At 35.0% G+C, this 19,970-nt stretch overlaps 1 non-coding gene across 1 annotated transcript; it reads left to right on the plus strand.

The window, feature by feature from the left end:
* The first annotated feature begins 3,048 nt into the window (after positions 1–3,048).
* TRNAK-UUU (transfer RNA lysine (anticodon UUU)) lies at positions 3,049–3,121 on the plus strand. Its single transcript has one exon. It is a non-coding gene; the product is annotated as a tRNA-Lys (tRNA).
* Positions 3,122–19,970: the final 16,849 nt, after the last annotated feature.

Genomic DNA, 19,970 nt, shown 5'->3' on the forward strand with positions numbered 1-19,970 from the left:
ATGATATGAAGGTTAAATGTAGTAAATACATGAGATTAGAGCTGTTGTTGGAGGGGTTTTTTGTGTTATGTCATGGGTTATGTTGCTTTCTAAGAAGGGGGATTTTGTATGAGAAATAAAGAATGAGATGGAGATGTGTTTTTGGGCAGCAAAATGATGAAGTTTTAGAATATTTAAGCGTGGGAGAGATGGATAGTGTGTAATGGTGTGGTGTCATAGGTGTAATGTAATGGTGTTATCTAAAAAGAGATATCTTTGTAAGGGAGATGGAGAAGTATGGAGAAGTTTAGAGATATGTGCAACAAGGTAAATGAAGTTTCAGAATATTCAAGATGAGGGAGGGATGGATCCCCCTTTAGTGTATAGCTTGGTCCTCTTTATATAGAGCCAAGTATGTAACTAGATCAGAACTAGTTGAAGGGAAATTCAGAACTAGTTGAAAAGGCTTTGACAATGTAAGTGGTCTCATTAGTGGGATTTTGTTTTTTAGCCAAAAGAAGAAAGTTAGAGACTTTAATGGTGTTGGGGCTGTTGCTACAGCTATCAAATGATGCCATATGAATAATATCTTTTGCTTGAAGGGAAAATATTTGGCATCAAATTAATGGTTTGGCTAAAAATGGCAAGATAATCTTTATGAGATCCTTCTATTTCTGGTACCACAACTGGAGCCACTGTAGAATGTGTTGGAGTTGTGGCAGCTTCTGCAGAAGCTATTTTTGCTTCTGCTGGTACTATTTTTGCAAAACAGCTTTTGCTAGAGTTGCTGTTGGTATTTTTTGCTAAGTTTTCTCTTTTGAAAAATTATATGCTTAATCCATATATAATTTTGGTAAGTAATAGACTAGTTGGTTGATATTTGATGAAGTTTTAGAGATGTAATTCTGGTCTTTTTGTATTTTAACCAAATCTTGGAAAGTAAGGAGAGTATTTAATGCTAGATATGAGATACTAACATATATTTAGCCATGTGCTTGGAATTGATTTATATGAAAATAATAATATAATTAATATGAGAGGCTTACCAAATGTTACCTATTGCACACTGACTCATCAGAGTTTAGGGAATTGGGGAAAACATTCCAAGCAACATGCTTTCCTTTATCAACTTTGAACTACTGGAGTTTTACTGAACATACTTATTGGCCCTCCAAACAACGACTCCCAAAATTCTCCCGATGAGACTCATGAGCCAAAAATGAGATGATGTGCTATGAGCTTGAACCATGGGCTTTGACGCCTTTTTTTGTGTAAATATGGGCTTTTTTGGGCTTTAGAAGAGATTTTCCCAAAATCCATGATAATGTTGACATGGTGCGGGCTACCAATGAAATGAATACATGTGGTGTGAAAATTTTGCCCTTAACAGGCTTCTTATCACTTTCACGTGGACCCATCTTTTTATTTTTCACTAATCACAATCAACCACATGAAAAGCTGTGGTAAAAATTGTGTATTTTTTTGTGGTACTAGAATTGTTGTTTTCTATTTCCTATTGAAACTACAGAGGAAGAGAGAATTGTCCATTACAAAGGGATACACCACTGATGAAAATATCTGAAGTGGAAGGAAAGTAAGGAATTTTATGAGAATTTTTATTCTGAGGTCTACATTTGCATTAGCAAGTCAAAAACAAATATTATGCATTAGGTCCTATCAATGAAAAAAAAAATTATAAAATATTTATTATGCATTAGGCAAGATAAATAAATAAGAATGTTATATTTTTGTACAGATTCTAGGAAATTTTGATTTATACATCATGCACCATGTATGCCAAGAAAACCATGGCTGATTTGTACATTTCCAAATTTTTATTTTCCAAGTTCAAGTATTTGATTTGCCACTGCAATTCAAATACTCCTATGAGGCTCACCTAAATTAAGAATTGATTTTCAGTACTCAGCTGCTTTCTTAGCAAAGATTCTCAATACACAATATAACTCTAGAACGTCCAAGTTCGACAAAAAAGTTAATCGGTAAGCTATTTAGCCTTATTAATTGCATGAATGGAGAGAAGAAGCATTTTAAAGAGAAACCTTTTCCTCCAGCTATTATCCTTATTCCTATGCTAGTAAAGGAACACTAGAAGCACAATTTTTTTGTTACTTGTTAAGATGATAGTTGTAATTATAAAAGTAATCACCAAAATATGACTTTTATAATATAAAAATTTTTGAAAAAAAAAAATTCAAAGAGAAATGAAAATCCTTGTCCCTAATTTATTGATTCCTACGTTGTATGTTGTTGTTATTTGGATGGTCATAAAATGATGTGATCTTAAATTGAGATAGATTTATGTTGATGGGTATCTTTGTACATTCATTAAGGAAGCTTCAAAAGGTTCTTCCCTGCATTTGGAAAATAGCAAAAACTAATAAAAACAAAGAATCAATTGTATTATAAAATTCAATCTTAACAAGTGCCCCTCCTATCTTTTTTGTTCATTAATTTTATTTTTATTTTTTTAAAAGACCTATTAACAGAAACTATAAGACAATTTTTTTTTTTTTTTTAAAAGACCTAAGACAAACTAGTGTTTACCACCAACTAATGTACTGTGAGTTTTTTCTTTTTTCTTTTTTTAGTGCGAGATAATAAGTGACTATGAAATAAAAGGTGTAGCATGCTCACCATGTTTTCTATCAAGGTCCCCAATACTTAAAAAGGCACTTCTTTTTAGAATGTGATTTCTTTAGCTAGGTCCTGGTCAAGTTTTAATTGTTAGTAATACTGTGATTGCAATTCCCTTGGAATGTGTCGGGGGCTGTTTTTTGCACATAGCCACATGTCTTTTGCTAGAAGTGTGACTTTGCTAAACTTGGATTTGTTTTGGGGAGTTCAACCCGGAACTCGACATTGGGCCGTATAGACCAATGGCTTCTAGTGTATTTTTAAGCCTACAAAATAGATAAAGCCTAAAGTCTTGGAATCATGATAATGGTTGAAATAAATAAATAATATTCTTAGCATGGTAGCTTTGATTAAGAGGGGCCGCCCTCTTTTTCTTTTCCGCACCAATCCTTATTTACTACTATATCTTTTTTTGGGTGTATAGCTCAGTTGGTAGAGCATTGGGCTTTTAACCTAATGGTCGCAGGTTCAAGTCCTGCTATACCCAACTCTACCTTACACTATACTATTAGTAAGGATGCGTAGTAGCGTTCAAAGATCACTCTTTGGCCTTTAGACTCGCTTCAGCGACTTCGCCCTTTAATTGACAAGGGGGGTGAGGTAAGGAGTAGTAAAAGAATGGCTCGGTCATCAATAGGCTATTATTATGTATATTAAGTGATGTCCAATATTAGAAAATAATTAATTAGGTATCAAATGTCCAATAATGGGATGAGTCCAATAGTCCATATCCAGCTACGGTTCATGGTTCATGTTCAACATAATAAGGTATATCTAGCAATGGTCCATGTCCAAATAATATATGTCGAATGGTAATTCATTTCCAAAAAATATATGTGCAACGGTGGTAGATCGATTTATTAATATGTATGTTCATTAATGAAGTATTAGTGAGATCATGTTTATTAAATAGTGAGATAATATTAAAGTAACTTGCATCCATTTGTGCAATAACAATGAATTAACGTGTACTTAATAATGTAATCTTGAATATAGAGAGATTTTGACTTATCTTGACAGTTTGTAACTCTAGCCATAGAACAGCAGTGGACTTATGACATTTCAGCAGTGTGATAAAATGAGTCCAGCGGTACAATATGATATTATGAGTCCTTCCATGGTGACGTCATGATTGAAGGGGAAAATGGGTGCAACTTGAGGGAAAGAGAATATGTCTAGTTATGTGCATAGGTTTGTTAAGTTTATCCCCTTTCATCATGCACTTAAATGACTTTCCCCATGTAACACTCTTTTAGTTTTTAGTCAAATATGAGTGATGTTGCCTTCCATGAGAATGACTTTTAGTATTATAAGTTTTTGCCTTTCGTAAGAAGGGCTTTTAGCATTATAAATATATGTCTTCCATGAGAAAGAACTTTTAGTAATAAGTTCTTGGAAGAGTGTTTGACATGTTTTAAGATGTGTGGAGATGGTAAGAAATATATATATTTTGTGAGATATGGTGTTTGTAATATGTATAGGAATTACATGTAGATACTTTGTTGGACATGGATCTTGTATATGTAAACTTTGTGAGACATGGAGTTTAAAAATATATGAGGAGTATGTATGGGTATTTTGTGAGGAATGTGTTTGTAAAATATATGGAAGTGTGAGATAGATGATATGAAGGTTAAATATAGTAAATACATGAGATTAGAGTTGTTGTTGGAGTGGTTTTTTGTGTTATGTCATGGGTTATGTTGCTTTCTAAGAAGGGAGATTTTGTATGAGAAATAAAGAATGATGTGGTGTAATAGGTGTGATGTAATGGTGTTATTTGAGAAGAGATGTTTTTGTAAGGAGATGGAGAAGTATGGAAAAGTTTAGAGATATGTGCAGCAAAGTGAATGAAGTTTTAGAATATTGAGGATGAGAGAGTGATGGATGGTTCCCCCCCCATATGTGTGGATTGGTCCATAGAGCCAAGTATGTAACTAGATTAGAATTTTACGTTTTTAGACCCCTTAAAACACAACCAGATTAACCTAGTTAATTAGCCAAGTGATTACTTAGTCAAATTAATCAGATCTAGGTTAACACAAATATATCATATCATGTAAAGCAGCGGAAAATAAATAACACAAAGATATGATGACCCAGTAAAACCAAACCGATAAAAAATCTGGGGAGGATTTAACCTAGCTATCTTCAAAGTAAAACAGATCCACTATGAAAGAATTGAAGTTTGCACAATAGCGATTTAGACCAATAACATCCTATTGCTACCTCGAGTAGGAAACTTACTATCACGACCACGTGATAGCTCCGAGTTCACGGACTACTTCTTTCTTGGATTCACAACAAGCACAAGCACTCCTGCTTGTGTATCTTTAAGCTTTTAATGCAGCAACTGAATCGATCATCAAGTTCTTGACATAATCTTGATTCTTGATAACCCTAAGTATATGTGAAGACAAACATCTCTAGATCTCACAAGAGATTCACATATACAGCATAAACAACAACTGCAACAACATAAAAAGTGGCTAGGGTTTTCCCTTTTATACCTAGGGCACATAAAAACCTACACATCAAATGGGCTTGGGCTGAGTTGGAAAATTCGGCTGAAAAATAATCTACACGAACTTTGATCGATCGAGTCTAATTTTCAATTGATCGAGTCAAGCAGATTTACAAAGTAAATCCTGCAGTACACTGGATTCCAACTTTACACATAAACATACTTTGAGCAAGTCTAAAACAAGACTAAACGTTTTGATCATGGTTTGCCAATATTACAAAATGAAGTTCTAATACATTTAAACCTAAAGTCTTAGAACCCAACAAACTCCCCCTTTGGCAATCCATGACAAAACACAAACTAAACAAAGTGCTCAAAGTTACAAAAAATCAGCCCATTACAAAAACATTGCCCAACACAATTAATTCAATCTAACTACTATCTATCAGTTGCAAGTGTAGACAACAGCAAGACTGAATCAACCTGTATATTCCTGAAACACTCAACAAACGCATAAACGCATGTGTGGAAAATACAAGTAAAACAAAATAACTTCTTGATTTCACATAACATAAAAATAAAGACATATATCATGAATAACCTCATAAATATAAATCAATAAACAATGTATCATAATGTGAAACAAGAAACAAAGATAAATACATCAAAGTATCTCCCCCTATCATAGACAACTCAAATAAAAAAAAAAAACATCATGAGCCAAAAATATAAATACAAGATGAAGCACCTAGATACAATCTAAAGCTCTACAGCTCCAAAACACAAAATCTCCCCCCAACAACAAAAAAACTTCTCTCCATATGTACTCCCTCTTTTTGTGATGAATTGTCAAAGTGCAATCATGACTCATCATCAAAACGAGGTGGCGGAGGTGATCGGCGAAGACTCTCTAAATCTGCTCGTAAGGATCGAAGCTCATCAAGCATGTCCACCAAAAGCTAACCATGAGCCGCCTGAACGGTCATGACAATCTCCAACATACGACAAATGCTCGAATCATTCAAAGTAGAAGGTGGAGGAATAGCAACAGCAGTTGGATCAACAAACGCCTTAGCAGAAGTATCACCTATAGAAGAGGGAGGAAGAGGTGCGACACTAGAGGATGACTCAACTCTAGGGCGTTTAAAGCTTGCTCTCATCTAAGCAGCCTTCTGCCTAAGAAAGGTGGCACCTATAGGAGCTACTATATGAACAAGGTCAGACGCAGGAAAGTCCTCGAGTCCCAAATGCAATAAAAACAATGGATAAAAATTGGAAAGAAAAGAGCATGAGTTGAAGAACTACTCCTATAAACCTCAACCAAAGAACGAAGAAAAAGATGAGGAAAGCTCACAGGAGCATCTGTGACAAAGGCATACAAAAACGCACACCTCTCTATAGGAATGGTGTGCAAATGAGAGATGGGCCAAATGGAATGGCAAGAGACCCAAAAGAAAAGATAGTGAATCTTGGTCAACTCATGAGACATGATCCGAGGATCAGAACCCCATTGAATAGAAGTACCAGTAATATATGACATGATGTCATCAAAGAGAGGAGACTCATTGTAAGGATAAACAGGATGCTAGACCAAAGGCACCCCAAGAGCAACGACCACTGCTGTAGGAGTAATGATGTACTCTTCACCCCGTATCCAACTCTTCACTTGAGTGTTGGAATCATAGGTATGGACAGAGAGGTTCGAGTAGAACTCTCTAATCAAGGTAGCCGGAGGTGGATGGTCAATATCCATCAAAGGTAACCAACCCCTACGCTCAAAGTTTCTCTTAATCTCCAGGTCAAGCTCATCTAAAACTACCTTTCTCTTAGCCCATACAGATCTAAGAAGGTTCAACTTCTCATACATTTCCTGATTTTTCTCACTCGGAAACCTATCACTCTCAAAGGTGGGGACAGAAGATGAAGAGGATTTCCTATTTGCTCTAGTCTTCCTAGACATGATTCTAAGGTTGGAAAGGATAGACACACAAAAGACAAAGAAGAAAAAAGAAAAGAAAAAGCAAGGGCAGATTGCAAGTTAGAACATAAATAATATAAAAAATAACAATCTATATGATGCATGAACAATATCAACAGATGATGCATGCATAGACTGTATATTAAAAACCCAAAATTTTGAAAACCCACTTTCAAAAATCCCAACAAATTGACCAATTGATCATTACACAAATTAACATAAAATAATGATCAAATCAATCAATCAAACAAACCAATTTCACCAAATTAAGCTTAATTGAACAAAATCCCCAATTCGGGTAGTTTCAAGCCCTAGAAAATTCAAATTTTCCCAATTCAAAAAATTGATCAAATTAAACACCAAGGAACAGTTTAATAACAATCCATAACAAAAACCCAATGTTCAATTTAGAAAGAAAAGATTGAAATCAACAAAAACCCCAATTTTCTATAGGTTCAAAAATCACCCTTAAATGCATGAAAAAATGCATGAAACACGAAAATAAATGAAAAATGAAGGGTAAAAAGGTCTTACTGGCCTTAGAAGACAAAAACCTTTGAAAAGATTTGAGGGAAAATGACAAAAATCTTGCTTTGAATCCTTGACCGATCGAAAAGAGAGAGAAAAGCTTTTGAAAATTTTGAAAAAGTGTTGAACACGTGAAAAGCTAATGGATTAAAAAAAAAAAAAAACTCTCTATGCAATTTTTGATTGATCGAAAAATAAATTCGATCGATTGAAAATACATTTGATTGATCCAACAGTGATTGAGCATCGATCGAACCAGGCAGATTCAAAACAAAATTTTAATCGCAATTTCGATCGGTCGAGAAACAGGTTCGATCGATCGAAAATCTGGAAAAATCAAATTTTTGAAAAACAAAGAAATTTTATGTAGAAACTCCTCAAAGTATAGTATTTTATGAATAAAATGCATAAGTATGAGATGAAATGCTTTTCAAAAACACTTATATTGAACCCAAATCTCCCAAAAAATAAGATTTTCAATCAATGTTCTTTTAATCTCAAACTTTAAACACATTTTGCATTAAAATCAAGGAATTTTCAATCTTGGATGGTCAAAACAAAATCATACACAATAACATGTACGAAGTTTAGCAAAGAGTAACTTGTGTAGTGTGTGCAACTAGTAAAAGCTTAAGGTACATGTGAGGTGATATGTGTATAGTAATCAAGCACAATTTCTACAAAATTCATCACATAAATTTGAAAGAGACTATCACCTAAAGAGTTACATCATATAACTCCCACATCTCCTAGAAAACAAGCTTGCAATCATGTAAATTTCTTGATTTGCCTCATAATGTACACACCAATTTTATTTGATTAGAAACTGAAAGTTCAAAAACGTGTACAAAAACACTTTTGAACGTTTAGACCCCCAATAAAAACCAACTTAACCAATCACAAGCAATATGTCAAACAACTAGTGTGCGGAAACTTAACATATGCTATAATATGGAATTGGTTAAACAACTATCTAAGCCATAACAAAATAAACCACAGCAGATAATGTAAAGGCAGAGATAGAGAGGAAGGAAGATGCAAACACAGAGATAACACCAGATGTGTTATCGAAGAGGAAACTGAAGACCTCGGCGAAAAACCTCTCCGCCGCCCTCCAAGCGGTAATCAATCCACTAGAAATACAGTTGGGATACAAGGACAGCAATAGACCCTCTAAGCCTAATCTACCCAATGCACCTAAGCCCTCCAAGCTTCTTGCTCCAACGAGGTTGCGCCGAACCTTTTTCTTTTCTAGCTTTCCGGATTCCGCTACTACACCGTAGCATCAACCAATGAAGATTGGCTCCTTCCTAACTGCTTCCCAGAACTCCAAACGACTGTCTCACAGAGATGATAATGGTGAGAACCAGGTTTGGTATAATACCTCTCAAGGATTTAACAATGGAGAGGAAGAGAGTGAGGGATTTTGATGAGACTCTAAGGTAGGGATTGTGTATGAAACAATCTTGTTTTTCTTTAGGGTTTCTCTCTCAAAATTCTCTCTGGAAGCTCTCTTTCAATCGTGGGTTAAAAGGGTATTTATACTGGAGAGGAGAGGAATGTGAAACGTCAGGTTTTTCCAAAACAGGGGTGGCTCGCGGCTTGACCTCGCGGCTTGACCAAGTCGCGAGATCCAGTCGCGAGTTAACCGTATGGCCAGTTGTCCTGTTTTGTCCTGTAGTGCTCCAGCTAGCATGACTGTTCATCTTCCAGCATGCTTGGCACGTGTGCAGCTTCTGGCGGCTTGCAGCCGCGAGTCCACCCGCGAGTCCCAGCCGCGACACTCTGTTTTCTTGCACACTCTTGAGCAAACTTCACTCTATCTCACTCACTACCCTTACAACAAACCCACCTAAATACAGGGTTACTAAATGCTGAATTACAAGCAAATTTGGCACGGAATAAAGCCAATTAGATGGTTGAATAAATTCAACCTTACAGAAACTTATTATAATAGCTAAGATAATGTACACACCAATTTTATTTGATTGATTTAATTATATTCCAATAATTTACACACCAATTTTAGCACTTAAACTGATGTTATACCTTATGTTCTTTTTGTGCATGTGCTACATTTTCTCGAGCACAAAATCTTATGATGTGCACTAAGGTGTTCATGATTGGCTAGTAAAAAATGGTGAGATGGTTATTTATGCCTTTCTCAATAAGTTCAAGTCCAACAATCAAAGGCATGTGACTTCAAGATCAAGTTCATGTGATCAAAAACTATAAACATCTTCCCACACAACATGCACTACAAGGCTCAAACTAGTAAAGTGCAATAAATAAGCTCATCCAAGCTAAACAAGGTACATAGACATGTTATGTAAAATAAAATGGCCAACCTTGATTTCAAATCCAAGAAAAACAAAGTAAAACACATTTTGCTTCCCTTTTCCCTTGAAAAAAAAATTATAAAAAAAAATAAAAAAACCTAGAATGAAATACATGAATGTTATGCAATGCAAAACCTAGAAAAGCAAAGAAAACAAAAACAATAAAGAAGAATGAATGGTCACAAAGAGTAGAGCAATGAGGCACAAGGAGAAAGACTCAATTAGATTGAGCCTTTTGCATCCAAAGCTTTTTAGATGCAACTCTAGCATTGGAGTTATTATTCACATTAGAATGATGACAACTCTAGGATTGGAATAAAGGTTTAGAGCCTTTACCAACTCACCAATAAGTACCATAGGATCTTGTGCTTGAGTCACAAGTACTTTTGGCTTATTTGCTAGCTTAGCAGCTTGCAACTTGAAACAATTTGGACGAATGTGCCCAAACTTTCCACAAAAATGACAAACCTATGCAAGTCTATCATTCAACTTGTCCTTAGAAAGAGTAGAATTCTTAGATTTTGACTCTTTAAGATCAACCCTAATCTTCCTAAGGGTGTAACTTCTACAGGTTTGACAACCTCACTCACAAGGGGCTCAAAAGAAGGAACAAAGTTTGTGGAATGAGGTTCAGGCACAGAGATGTTTTCTACAAAACCTAAGCCAGTTTTGTTTGAAGGAGACTTTTGAACACTCAGCATATGATCAAATTTGGAACTAGCAGACCTATTTGTTGTTCTCTAGCAATAGATAATTCAAGTTCCAAATTCTTAACTTTATCAAGCAAAAGCATGTTCTCAGTCTTCACATTATTCAACAATTCATTAGCATCAAACAGTTTCACAAGCAAATTCTTCTTATCAAGTTCAAGAGATGCAATTTTCCTTAAGCCTAAATTAACACTTATAGCATCTTTTGCAGCAACTTTGCAAAGTTTATTATAGGCTTCTTGCAAATCTGCATCCTCAAAGAGTTCCCCATTAGAAGGGTTCTCTTCAACAGCTACACTTTCATCAACTACAGCAGTAGCAGTGAAAGCAATGAAGTTTCCATCCTTATCACTACCAGACTCATTGTCAAAAACTTCATCATCACTAAGGGTTACAGTCATAGCCTTACCCTTAGACCTCAAGAATGTAGGACACTCTGATTTCACATGACCATACCCTTGACAACCAAAGCATTGTTGACCCATAGAATTATTAGAAGGTTGACCTACTTTCTCTTTAGGTTTTTCAGTGTTATTCACCTTAGTGGGATCATTCCTCCTAAAATTTCTAGGTTCAGCAATGTTTTTACCTCTTCCCCTTCTGTTGTTGTTCCTAAGAAAGTTTCTAAAGTTCTTGGCAAGATAGGCAATCTTTGTAGCAGAGAGCTCACATCAAATCCATTCACATCAACATCATCAACAAACTTAAGAGCCATTGATTTGGATTTGCTTGTCTTAGGTAGGTCCAACTCATGAGACTGAAGAGATCCTACAAGTTTTTTTTTTTTTTTTTTTGGTAAAAAGACGATTTCATTAAAACTCAAAAAAAAACAACTTGCTCAGTACAAAGTCTGTTGGAGAAAACACCATTACAATCATCCTCCAAAGCCTTAGCTAAGTCCACAGGCGGACTAGAAAACAACCTATACTCTAGTTCTTGTTCAACCCCTAGTCTAGCCATCAGGTCAGCACAATGGTTAGCCTGGCGGTAGCAGTGATTCACTTGGACTTACTGAAATCTAGTCATCAAATTTCTGCAATCGTCCAATATAGGAGATATTATATGATTTACATAGTCAGAATTTTGTAATACATCCACTATCACTTTGGCATCTATCTCAATAGTAAGGCAGGAGATATTCAAGCTACTACACAGAACAAGACCATCCCTAAGCCCCCAAAGCTCAGCATCAAAACTATTGGTTGCTCCTACATGCCTTGTGAACCCGGCAACCTAACTCCCATGCTCATCCCTAACTACTCCTCCACAGCCAGCCCGCTCCATACTCCCTAAAACCGATCCATCTGTGTTCAACTTTTTCCATCTTGCTGGTGGCTTTTCCCACCTGATTCTCTTGCTGATTTTACGGACTTGGTTACGAGGAGAAGCTACACAAAACATGAACTCAGTAGCTTGATTATAAATCTCCTTATGCAGATTCGGATTTGGGCTCTTTCTATTAAAAACACAAGAGTTCCTGCTCTTCCAAATGCTCCATACAGCAAAGTTAAACATGATTCTCCATGGTGGCTTCCCTTGAATAGGACTACAACTCCCTTTCCCATTGTTTTGCAGCCAATTATGCAGATTGCTCCTCCAAAAAACACTACTATCTCCCTTTACACCCAGCTGACTCCATATATGCTTTACCCTTGGACAATCTCTAAGGGCATGCAATATGGTTTCCGGTTCTCTATGGCACACGGGACACCCTTTATCATCCATAAAACCTCTTCTAGCAAGACAATCTTTCACTCCTATGCTATTGTGAACACATCTCCATAGGAAAGTCTTAATTTTTGGGAGAGTTTCTAATTTCCAAATCCAACCAGCATCTATTATTTCCACATCATCCACCTCTCTAGCAAAGGAATAGGAACTTTTGAGATCAAAGCAACCTCTAGCATTACCTCGCCAACCAATCCTATCCCTTCCTCCATCTACTAAGGAAATAGGAATGGCTTGGATAGTCGATTTAATTTCAGGAGTAAGCTCAAAGGGAATTCGGTTCCAATCCCAACCTCCACTCAACAAGACATCTTTAATCTTCCATTGGCTTGCATCACGAGTTAAAGGACCATGGATAAGGCCACGGATAGGGCCTTTACAAGTCCAATTGTCCACCCAAAAGTTAAGAGAACTGCCTCTATGAACCACCTACATGCTGCCTTTATTGAAGGTATCTCTACCCTTTTTAATGGCTCTCCAAATCTGAGAGCAAGGCAGCCTATCCATATTGACAACATTTAGTCTCCTGTTGCTATAATATTTTCCTTTCAACACTTTCACCCACAAAGCATCATCCTCCGTATGAAACCTCCAATTCAACTTGGCAAGGAGAGCAGTGTTTCTGCCCTTCGCCTCTTGCAATCCCAGCCCACCTTCATCTTTCGATTTTGTAACTTTCTGCCAACCAACCCAATGGATTTTCCTCGTAGTCTCCGAAGAACCCCATAAGAAATTTCTATTAACCCGGTCCATGCCATCCAAAATTCTCCCTGGTAAGTAAGTGCCTTGCATGATGTAAGAAGGAATTGATGACGAGGAAGCTTGAATCAAAACAGCCCGGCCAGCCAAGGATAGCATGTTTGCTTTCCACCCCAACAATTTTTGCTTGACTCTATCTAGGACAAAATTAAAATCTTGAGAGCTGGAACCCGAATGCTTGATGGGAAACCCAAGATATTTGCCAAGAGATGCCGTGGAAGCAAACCCAAGAATATCACATAATGATTCTCTTGTATCCCTATCCACATTAAGAGAGAAGTACACTCTAGATTTGGTAATGCTCACCGATTGCCCCGACATGCTACAAAATTCATCAAGGACATCTCTAATAACAGCACACTCCCTCCCATCTGCATTCCCAAATAGGACTAAGTCATCCGCAAAAAATAAATGCGAAAATGATGGTCCACTTTGAGAAGCCTTAACAGGCTACCACCTTTTTGCCTCACTTTTTTCTTGAATAAGCTGACCAAGGAAGTCCATACACATTATAAACAAGTACGGGGAGAGCGGGTCTCCTTGCCTGATTCCTCTCGAAGGATAAATGCGGTCCAAAGCTTCTCCATTCACTAAAATTGAGGTCGAAACTGTTGAAACGCAGCTCATAATGAGATCAATCAGATCAGCGGGCAAATTGGCTCTAATAAGCATGCCTCTTATAAAGCTCCACTCAAGCTTATCATACGCCTTCTCTAAATCCACCTTAATGGCCATATACCCCACTTTCCCTTTCTTTTTGCTAAGAGTGTGAACAATTTCCTGCACTATGATTGCATTGTCCATACCTTTCCTCCCTAGCACAAAGGCAGTTTGAAAAGGAGATATAAGCTTATCCAAGTAAGGCCTAAGCCTAGCAACAATAACCTTTGTAATCACTTTATAGACTGTGTTGCATAAACTAATAGGCCTATAGTTACCCAAAGTCTCTAGCCCTTGAATCTTTGGAATAAGGACAATGTGGGTCCTATTCAAGAATTCTGGCACTTTCCTCTCAACAAAAACTTTCTTCACCAAATCAATCACCAAGTTGCCAACAATTAGCCAGAATCTATGGAAGAACCCCGCATGCAAGCCATCCAGCCCTGGAGCCTTAAAAGCCTTTAGAGACCACAAGGCATTTTTAATCTCCTCCACTGAAGCATCCCCACTACAAGTTCATCAACAAGGATGGAGTCCACATCCTTGCTTTCAGTGATGGCAGTCACTTTAGGTCTAAAATCCCCAGTCAAAGATCTAAGTATCTTCCTAAAAATTTTAGATTGATCATAGATTTCACCCAAATTATAAGCAGAATTAACAATATCATTAAGCTTAGCATAGAATTAATCAAAAGTTTCATCATCAGACATCCTAATGCTTTCAAATCTAGTTGTTAACTATTGCAACTTATTGATCTTAACTGCCTCCATGCCTTCATGCACAGTTTGGAGAATAATCTCAACATTAGAGATTCTCTTGAATTCTTCCATAGAAACAGCATTAAAAATAGCATTCATGACTTTGCTATTAAAAGCGGCTATTTCTTTTTGAGAAGTTTGCCACTCACTAACAAGAGTAGTGGGCTTCTCCCATCCGTATTCAACGGAATTCCAAACTCTCTCATCAATTGATTTTAGGAATGCTTTCATCCTTACTTTCCAATAAGCATAATTATTCCCATCAAAGTGAGGTGGAATAACAAGAAAGTGACCGTGTTCCATGACAACCGGGGTCAAGGATCAAATCTTAGATCAAATGACCTAAACACTAGAGCTAACTCGCTCTAATACCACTTGTACGTTTTTAGACCCCTTAAAATACAACTAGATTAACCTAGTTAATTAGCCAAGTGATTACTTAGTCAAATTAATCAGATCTAGGTTAACACAAATATATCATATCATGTAAAGCAGAGGAAAATAAATAACACAAACATATGATGACCTAGGAAAACCAAACCGGTAAAAAACCTGAGGAGGATTTAATCTAGCTATCCTCAAGGTAAAACAGATCCACTATGAAAGAATTGAAGTTTACACAATAGCGACTTAGACCACTAACATCCTATTTCTACCTCGAGTAGGAAACTTATTGCCATGACCACGTGATAGCTTCGAGTCCACGGACTACTTCTTTCTTGGATTCACAGCAAGCACAAGCACTCCTACTTGTGTATCTTTAAGCTCTTAATGCAACAACTGAATCGATCATCAAGTTCTTGACATAATCTTGATTCTTGATAACCCTAAGTATATGTGAAGGCAAACACCTCTAGATCTCATGAAAGATTTACATACACAGTATAAACAACAACTGTAACAACATAAAAAGTGGCTAGATTTTTCCCTTTTATACCAAGGGCAAAAGATAAAACCTTACACGTCAAACAGGCTTGAGTTGAGTTGGAAAATTCTACAGAAAAACAATCTGCACGAACTTCGATCGATCGAGTCTAATTTTCGATCGATCAAGTCAGGCAGATTTACACAGTAATAGGGATTTACAATGGGGAAGTCAGTAATAGGGATTTAACTATCTTCTGGTACATGAGATATTTCATACAGGTAGTCTAACCTATTTGCAATAGATTTACGAAGGGAAAGGTCAAAGGTGGGTTTGGTGGTATCATTGACTACTAAAGATGAACCTTCCATCATAGTTTCTTCAAGCATAAGAGATATAGACAATAATTGGTTAAAAATTAATATGGATTATTATGATACAAATTCTGATTCTGATTCTAATATAGATGATTTATAACTATAATAATAGCACAAATAATTGGAGTACATTAACAAGAGATAAAATCAACCGATAGACTGATAGACACAATAATAGTTTGTTAGACAGGATTAATAAAAAATTAGAATCTTTAAAAGCTGTAAAAAGATCTATAACAAACACTAAAGTAGAAAGGAAAAATGATAGTTTTTTGGACTTACTAGAAAGAATGAAAGATTTAAATTCAGATTTAGAAAAAGAAAGAGAATTTGAACCTCATCATAGATCACCTTTAGCAAAAACCATGATAGATAATTGGCATAATAGACAAATGAATAACTTAGTACATACATATCTATAAACATGACAGATATAAAAAAAAAAAAAAAAAAAAAAAAAAAAAAAAAAATATTAAGACAAAAAGCCTAATAGAGACAATTGATGAAAGAAATGACATAAAGACACTAAAAACAACTCTGACAAATAATAAAGAAAATAGTCACATAGTGCAAGAGAAATTAGGAATGATAGAAGTAGGGAAAAAAAGTAGTCCTATAGAAATAATGCAAGAAGAAGATGACATAGAAAGACAAAAGAGTAATAATAAGAAAGATGGCCTAATAATGGAAAGAACAACACGTATAGAAGACAAAGGAAAGAATCCTAGTGCTATAGAAACAATACAAAAGAAGAATCTAGACATAATCGATGAAGACAAAAGGAATGATAAGAAAAGGCATAGTAAAAGAGACGTTAGAAAAAATTGAAAGACAAAATAATACCATTGTAGAGAAAGAAGTTATACGTAAGAAATTAGATAAAAAATGAGATATAGAAAGAGAAAGACAAAGGAGTACTCCAGTAGAACTAGTCAACAAAGGATGGACAAATAATAGTCCTAAGAAAAATGATAGTTTAAAGGAAAAAATTGATGAAAGACTAAAATCAATTGAAAGATCAATGATATATACCCAAAATAATAGTTTAGCAGAATTAACTAAAAAGATAGAAATTTTAAATTCACCTTTAGATATAGACAGAAAAAGAGACATAACAGTTTTAAATACCACTGAGTTATCAGATAATGAGAAAAATAACAAACACACTGGAAATACTATTTGTCATAAATGTAAACAATATGGACATACTAAGAAACAATGTGATAGACATAATAAAATTGTTAAACAAATCAGTAAATTAGAGTTTGAGAAAGATGTAATAAACGAATTAATAGAAATGTTTGATGATAAGCAAAAAGAGATAGACCAAGTAACAAAAAAGGAAGGACTAAAATCAACCAACCCACTCAAAGTCAATAAAAGAAAAAGGAAACAAAAAGACATAATAATGAAATTGATAGATAATCTACCTAATCACCTAAAAGATAAAAAAGGCTATTTACTAAAATTGAAAGATTCTATAGACATACCTATTACTTGTATTAAGTGTAGGAAATATGGACGCCATGTTACGGAATGTGGAAAAGGAGAAAAATCTAAGAAAGAAAAAAATAAGAAAGAAAAGACAAAAATGAAACAAGGTGGAACAAATATAAAACTAGTAACTCTACAAGGCTTAATGACAGAAGCAAAAATAGTAAACAAGAAATTAAAGAAGATAATTCCATACACATAGATGAACAAAATATTGCAGAAATAATAAATTTAAAAGAATTTTCTAAACCCACAATAGACCCCCCCCCCTTCATTAGAAAACGATGTTTCAGATAATGAGAACAATAGACAGAATTTCCTGAGTTTAATTGACAGAGTAATTTTTCAAAAATGGTATACAGAAATCACTTTAGTAATTAATAAAGAGTTCTCCTTGACAGAAGTTGCTTTAATAGACTCAGGTGCTGACATGAATTGTATTCAACAAGGATTAATACCTTTAAAATATTATGAAAAATCATCTGAAAGATTAACTCAGGCTAATGGAGAAAAGCTCATAATTAATTACAAAATACCTAATGTTCACATATGTAATGGTGGAATATGTTTTGAAATTGTTTTTGTTTTAATTAAAGACCTTTCTTCTAAAATTATTTTAGGAAATCCCTTTATGGCCTTAGTTTATCCCTTCTTAACAACAGCCGAAGGAATTAAAACTAATGTGTTAGGAAAAGACATACTTTTTAAATTCATTTTACCACCAATCCCAAAAGAAATCTATTTACTCGATAATACTTCCATAATAAAAGAAATTGACAAAAAAGAATTTACAAGAAAAACCGAAATTTGTTATCTTTAAAGTCAGAAATAATATATGAAAGAATTGCTGATCAATTGACAGATCCCATATTGAATCATAAAATAAAAGTATTCAGACAACAGATTGAGACGGAAATTTGTTCTAATCTCCCTACTGCTTTCTAGCATAGGCACCGACATATAGTACAATTACCTTATGAAAAAGACTTTAATGAAAGACAGATACCAACTAAAGCTAGACCAATACAAATGAACAATGAATTATTAGAACACTGTAAAAAAAGAAATTGAAGATCTTTTAATTAAAGGTTTAATAAATAAATAAAAAAGTCTCCTTGGAGCTGTGCTGCTTTTTATGTTAATAAACAGGCAGAATTGGAAGGAGGAGTTCCAAGATTAGTTATAAATTATAAACCTTTAAATAAAGCATTACAATGGATAAGATATCCCATTCCCAATAAGAAAGATTTACTTGAAAAACTTCATAAAGCAACCATATTTTCCAAATTTGATATGAAAAGTGGATTTTGGCAAATATAGATAGTTGAGAAAGATAGATATAAAATTGCCTTTACAGTTCCTTTTGGTCATTATGAGTGGAATGTCATGCCTTTTGGTTTAAAAAATGCACCTAGTGAATTTCAAAACATAATGAATGACATATTTACACCTTTTACAGATTTTTCAATTGTTTACATAGATGATGTCTTAATTTTCTCTAAATCAATCAATGATCATTGGAAACATTTAGATATATTTGTTAAAGTAATTAAACATAATGGATTAGTTGTCTCGGCTACTAAGATAAATTTGTTTCAAGATAAAATCCAATTTTTAGGTCATAATATTTATAAGGGAACCTTAAGCCCCATTGACAGAGCCATTCAATTTGCAAATAAATTCCCAGATGAAATAAAAGATAAAAATCAGTTACAAAGATTTCTTGGCAGCCTAAATTATGTTTCGGATTACTTTCAGGGATTAAGAAAGATATGCAGACCCCTGTATAAAAGGCTAGAAAAGAATCCTCCTCCATGGACAAACAGGCATACTATGATAATCAGACAAATAAAAAAAATATGTTAAGCAACTCCCATGTATTGTTATTCCTTCCCCCAACACTTTTAAAATTGTTGAGATAGATGCCTCTGACATAGGTTATGGTGGAATTCTAAAACAGGTAGCAAAAAATGATGCCAAAGAACAAATTGTTAGATTCCATTCTGGCTCTTGGTCAGCTACCTAGTGAAATTACAGTACTATTAAGAAAGAAATTTTATCTATTATATTATTTGTTTCAAAATTTAAAATGATCTTTTTAATCAAAAGTTTTTAATCTGAGTTGATTGTAAAAGTGCTAAAGAAGTTTTATAGAAAGACGTTCAAAATCTTGTCTCTAAATAGAGTTTTGCTAGATGGCAAGTTATTTTAAGTGTTTTTGACTTTGATATTGAATATATTAAAGGAGAAACTAATTCAATTCTTGATTTCTTAACCCGTAAATTCAATTCCTACAGTCTTATGCTACTACTCCTATTCCCCCTAGCAGATTCCTCCCTTGCCCTTCTTTCACCTTACATGCTCTCTCTTCGAACAGGCCCTAAGAAAGATCTCCTTTGACATGCAGTCCAAACCCCTTCAATCCACTCTCCCCAAGTCCCACTCCAACAACCAAACAAACATATGCTTTGCCCTTAACTTCTCCCTTAAAAAAAACCATTTAACATAGCCGCATCCTCTTTTCCCACTTTAACCTCTCCCTCCAACCAACCAAAATACAGATCCTCTACCACTCAGGAAGTCCAAGTCCCAAAAGAAGACCACAGTATTGAACTCCTAAAAGATTCCTAGAATTTTATTCTCTGGATTGAACAAGAATACCAGCATATAACAGAT

The sequence above is a fragment of the Quercus robur genome, chromosome 9, assembly GCF_932294415.1.
Source record: "Quercus robur chromosome 9, dhQueRobu3.1, whole genome shotgun sequence".
Taxonomy (NCBI): Eukaryota; Viridiplantae; Streptophyta; class Magnoliopsida; order Fagales; family Fagaceae; genus Quercus; species Quercus robur.